The sequence below is a fragment of the Olea europaea genome, unplaced genomic scaffold (assembly GCF_002742605.1).
Source record: "Olea europaea var. sylvestris unplaced genomic scaffold, O_europaea_v1 scaffold1395, whole genome shotgun sequence".
Classification (NCBI taxonomy): domain Eukaryota; kingdom Viridiplantae; phylum Streptophyta; class Magnoliopsida; order Lamiales; family Oleaceae; genus Olea; species Olea europaea.
The window spans coordinates 49,905-56,570 of NW_019231471.1; positions in this window are offsets into that span (position 1 = coordinate 49,905).

The following is a 6,666-nucleotide window of genomic DNA, read 5'->3' on the forward strand; positions in this document are numbered from 1 at the left end:
TCAATCCTTCATAATGTCGGAACAAAAGGATTATAGTAAGATTGAAATCTCCTGAAAAATCAGGGTGGACTTGGAGTGAGAACCCGTAAGTGCCATTTCCAAAATCCTTAATGGGAGGCCTAGCTTTCCATGATTCACCCGAGAGATCAGTTTCAAAATAATCACCACCCAAACAATGTGGCTTCCCTGAATCATCTAATGCCTGGAAAACGAACTCATGGATATCACCAGCTGACAAATCAATATTGTCATGACCATCCAAACCTGGAATAGTAATATCCACTGTTTTCGAATCCCTGCACGGTTCACCCCCCGGGGCCAACCAATTACCAAGAAGCTTTGACGAATAGTTCGTCTCTAACTCCGATGTAATCCAATCCAGAATTCGTGGTTCCGAAGGGCTATGTAAACCCTCGTCCACCTCCGAGGTCAAATTTTGTTCGTTTTCATCAGAATTAGCTGGTGAAGGAGCAATTTTTGGACCAAAATTTTCTTGGGTTTGTGCCAAACTTTGGTTATTTTGGTTTTCCTGGTATGGATTTTCTGACTGGGGTTCCACAGAAAGATTATCAAAGCTTAAATCTTCATGGATTTGAGACAAATTTTCGGAACCACTGGGTTTTAATACAACAAAACTTTTCTGAAAAGTATGCACATTAAACCCGTCAATGCCCCATACAATCAAGATTCCAAGAAATACTACCATCATCAGGACCTTAAACCACCATTGGACCATGGGGTTTGACCTCAAAACCCATGAAATTTTTGAAGCTTTCTCAGGCATTTGAGAAGACATACATAACCCCCACAAGACAACCTGACAAAATTCAAAAAATAAATAGCAATTCTAAGAACAGCAGCAAATATTCCCATAAAATAGAACTGACAAACACATTATCTTGGGAAAATAAAACAATAAGATTGTACGAAACTTACTGGTTAACTTCGATATCTTTGATAGAACAGGCAAATGAAAAGTTTACAAAGCTTTTCAGTGCAGCAGAATCTCTCTTTAATCCAAAATATATGTATTGCAGAGAAAGAGAGTTGATTAGGATAGAAGGAGAGAATTATTAGTGTTTCTACAGTGAACAAAAAGGGAAGAAGAAGAAGATGAAGAAGAAGAACTAATTATTATTATCCAAAAATGCCCTTGACAAAGCTTTGAAATTGACACGAAGATCCACCACAGAAGGAATACTATGACGACACCGACAAATATTCAAATAAATAGAAAAATTAGGGGTCGGACATTTTTGTCCTTTTCAAATATGATCTGCGTGGCTGTTCATGGAAATCTTGCCACGTGACAACTTTTTTATTAATTTTGATCATTCAATTGATTTATGCTCCACTCCCGACTGTGCAAATAAAATGAGAAAATTGCATTATTAGCTTCGTTTTTCATTTTTAAAAAAAATTAGAAAATTAAACCCGAACATGTCAACTTTTATTAACAGAACTATCAAAACACACACGTTCAACATTTTAAATACTTGCTTAGTTCCAATTAAAGGACTTGATTGCATAACAAATTATCAATAACGGACGATTATGAACCAACTTATCTAAAATTTGGATTGGGCTCTGCAGCCTTCTCACGTAGTGTGATGATGGATTCCTAACATTCAAAAATGAGTTTGAATCCCGACCTTATTGATACAATCAATGTGGACATTAAAAATGCTTGTTATTTTCAATTAAATTAAAAAAGAAATATTAAGTGATTGAACTATTTCCTTTTCAATTTTTAAGTCTACTGAATTTCGAGTGAAATTTTGTCATCTCATTATGGTCAGAGACACGTAATAAAGCCATGTCAAAAGGTTTGATTGAACGTTACTTTTCATATCTTATCTTAGAATTGTCATTTGTCCATGAGATGAGTGAATTAACTTGAAAGTTGGGATTTGATGAATCTATAAAAGCAACATGGTATTTAGATTTGACAATATTGTACACATCTACAAAATTAAGGCACCTATGAGGTCAGGTGGGTAGAAAAAGAGAGAAAAATTCAAAATTGTTTGCTGTTGGGTTCTATCTTAAGCATTCTACAATGTACAGCTACCCATTTCTATAAATCTTTGACACTAAATTTGAACAAATTAAAACATGTAACTATAAATTAGTATATAACCAAAGTTAGTACTTAAAATGGCACATAGATGTTTATTGGACTAGAATATATATATGCACAAAATAGACTTTTAGATTTGAAAAATAATATTTTATTAACTGAATTGCATGAGAGGAATACAATTCTCACTGTGCCAGGCAATGGGTCAAGCCTCGGCCGTTGGTGAACGAGTCAATTCTGGACTTGATCGATTGCTTGGCTCGTTTGCGAGCAACACAACTCTCATGATGCTCGGGAATGGATCAAGCTGGCTGCTAGACAACAAGGCTTGGCCTGTTGGTCAACAAGTTCAGCCTGGGCTCAGTCGACAACTAGGTTCCTTGACAAAGGGGTCAAGGCTTGTCCATGAATCCATGTAGGGTCAAGTCCTCGATTTTTTTTCTTTCCAAACAAAAAACAATCATGCTATACAAGCAGGTTCAATAACAAGGATTAAAGGGGAACACGTGACACAACTTCATTGAACAGTTTAAGGAAAAAAACTTAGCCGCACAGGTGCTGCCAATGTGGCAACACTTGTACCCTTCTCTTGTTTGAGTAGCATTATTCAAACAAAAATCAATGTTGCACATTGACAGCTACATTTTTGTAGCGAAGGCTGCTTAGTGCTATACACTCTTATAGGCCTCTTACAATGAGAGGGCTTACAATTTTTTTTATTCATGTGGGCCTCCTCAACATGTGTGGGAGCTGTACACCATGGTGCAAATGATTTATTCCTTCTGCATCCTAGGTTTGTGAAACTTACAAGTTTTAGGGATTAGGTTCTAGGTTTTTAGTTTTATGAGTTGAGCACTTCTACACATACAAATGAAGGCTCATAGAATTGTGACAGACGATTCACAGTGGGGGTAGGACAATTTTTTTGGCATTTTTTAATCAAAAACACATGGGAGTATTCTAGTGAAATTCTAAAAGGAAGATTTTATGTACAAATGAAAATAACCTTATTAGTTTGGGCAGTCCATTGATCAAATCCGCACAAAGAGCTCGGTTCATTGCCATCACAAAGTTGTTCTAAGTGGGCAACATGGTATGCTCTCATTTCTCTAGATTAAAAGACGCTACATGTCACGTGCATTAACGTTTGTTGATATATAAAACTTAATCTTAGAATATTTCTACTTTGCCGAAGTGTATGTCATAGACAGAATGACAAAATATGATTAGATAAAATAATTGACAATGTTTTAAAATAATTTTTCTTGTTTGGCATTTTTAAGTAGTGTATTGATAGGAAATATATGATTAAAAAATAAAGAAAAGTTTATTTTTTATGTGCAGTATTATTTTAATGAAAAATGTGTGATTGAAATATTGTCAAATCACTATTTAATAATATATTTTTTTTTTTTAAATGTGCCTCAAACATATCAATGATTCTCCAATTATATAATTTATATTATTTTATTATTGCCTCGAATTTTCAGCCGACACAGCTAGTGACAGGCCTCCACATACTCCATAATTTCTAATAAACAAACAACAAAACTCATTATAAATAAAATATTTAATTTAGGATGTGACCGGTGGGCATTTCATGTCGAGGTTTGAAATGTCATTTCAACATTTTACCCGTCAGAAAGGCAGTAATGACAAGATTGGCACCTTTTGTCCTTGTTTTTATTTTTAATTCAACTACAATATTGTTACATTAATGCTCCTAGTATACTCTACTCTATTGATTACAAAATTTGTGGATCCCGTCTCATGTGAGGGGTTGTACTATAGTATACATGTAGTATTATCCATATTATTAACACATAATAAGGAACTAATCAAGAGTCGATTGAGATGGGAAGTTAAAATATTTTTATTCTTCGCTCATTCTTCTTCCATTTACTTATTATTTAATATTTTAAGACTATTTTATAAATATCATTTGAATTTAAAAACATAATATTCCGTCTCGCTTCATCAAGTGAGACGGGAAGGAACGAGAAGAGAACATTTTGACATTCCTATTTAAGAATACTAGAACATTTCAAATGAACATTATTTTGGTGGGAAGAACACGCTGCATGTGAAAACGGCGTGGTAATGTCCATGCATTAATTCGCAATTATTGGTTGTATCCTTAGGTAGGAGAGAATTAGATAAGAGAGTGAGAGAGAGAATTTAATGTGGTGCACATGTCAATGTTTTACGAAATAAATGATTATTAATAATATTATTAGTAGTATATTGTGCTTATCATTTTTTAATTTTGACAAACTTTAGTTACCATTTTTAAAAGTTACTCCAAAATTGGGAGCATAATAAAATTTTCTCGTGTACACAATTTCATTAAATGGATATTGGATAGTAACGAAATGAAATTTTAAGGCTTTTGCCTACACGACTAATTTTGCGCACTTTGTATCTTAGGTCCCGTTTGGTACACATTAATATAAAAAAGAGAATAAAAAATATAGTCATTATAGGTCTCACACAAGAGATAAAAATTCAAATATGGTGATTTGATGTGATGAATAACGGTCATTTTTTCATTTTAATGAACAAATAATAGGAAACAAACAGGGATTAATCTTATTTATTAGATAATTTTTAAAAAAATAATAATAATGTGGCTTTGTTGGCAATGAAAAATGTCAAAAGTATTCATTATGATTAATAATATAAACCAACTACCACTATAATTTCATTGCACGACCAAGAGGAAAAATTGAAACAAATTCAAAATATTCTGCAAAATATATTTTGGGATGTCGTGTCGGCATCAGTCAATGTATAAAAATATTACAGATTGACATTCAAGTCTACTTCACATGAACGAGTTGATCTTGTAATGTGTACACACAAACAATTACAAAATTTAATAAAGAAAGAAAATCGTGACGTAACATAATGTAATTGTGAATGGCTTTAAAAATATATAAATAAAAGTGGAGAATATTGAAAAAATAAAATAAATTATATTCAATTTAAGTCGACGGTAGGGCTGGACAAAACTCCCAAATCGAAATTTGTTACTCTACCATAGTGTTATTTATACCGTTTTGGATAAATCGAATTGAAACTCAACAACGCATCTGTTAATTATTTTTGATTAACTATCTTCATCTTTCTGTAATTTTAACAATCAAATATATGAACTTAGTAAAGAGATAAGCAAAAAATACATAAGATTAGATTACGTTATTTTGTAGGAGTTAAAATTGAACATATTATTAGTTGAATTAATATAACTTTATAAATATGAAAATATTTAATTATAATACGGAACCTAAGAACCGAACCGAAGCCAAACGGTTACATAATTAAATTTGGACCCGACAATTCCACTTACAAATACCTGAAAATGTGGGGTCCGGTTTGGTTCTAACTGGACCATGTCCAATTCTAGTCGACGGGAGCTCCGTCAAGCTAATGTGAGAGAAAAATAGATATTAAACGTAGATTTAATCTGTCAAGTTAGTGACGACAAGCGGTAGAGTCGAGAGCTCATCCAAGCTCAAGTTTGTTCAAGCACGAGTCGAGCTCGACCCACGAGCTCGTGAGTTTACAAACCGAGCCCAGAAGCTCAATATTTTTTATTTTTTAAAATTTTTAAAATTTTTTAAACTTTTTTGTTTACATTTTTACAAGCCCAAGACTTCAGCTCAATGAGCCGAGCAAGGCTTGTCAAGCAAACCCTCACTAGGCTCAAGCCATCCATGGGCCAACCCGACGAGCCAAAGAACTATTCAACATTTTTGTCACCTCTATATCAAGTTGAGGTTCAACCGCGAGCGTAGTGCTTAAACTAATGCGTCAACTCTTGTCAAAAATAACATTTTTATTATATAATAAAATAGTGATAATAATATTACTTATTGCTGTAAGATAATGAGATAATTATTGATGATTGTTAAGTCTTATCATGATAAATAGATGAGTATTATCTATTTTAGAAAATCTATTTTATTACAATTGTAATTCTTATTTTGAAATCTATAGATATAGAGCATGGGTTTTTAATAATATGAGCATGTTTGGTGGGGATTTTGATAATTGATTTTTTAACCTTTAGAGGTAAAGTGGGCCCTACCTATGAAAGAAGAATTCAAAAATGATGGCTGAAATAACAGTCAAAAAATTGACTTTAATTGACTTAAAATTGATTTTAATTGACTTAAAATTTTTACCAAATAAGCGCTATATATAACTAGTTTTTTTCTATGATTTATAATACGTTATCAGCACGATTGCTCAATATTCCTTCTGCATGTACGTCTCTTTCCCATCCCATGATCATTACAACGTGGCTTCTAAGTATTCATTCTTTGTAACAATTACAAAGTCATTAGAAGAGATATGAATGAGATGGTGGCATTGGCTGCAAATTTGGATGAATGCCACAACCATGAGCCTTAAGATATAATTTGGGAAAACTTGCTGGAGCTTGTCTTTTATGTGTTCGGTGGTTTAGGCGGAATATGCGTTTTTGATTATGTCGGTATAAATGCTTTGAGAGATTTGTCTGTTTTGAAATCTGGTAAGAAAGACATATTCATTCAATTATCTTGTCTTAATTTATTTATTTT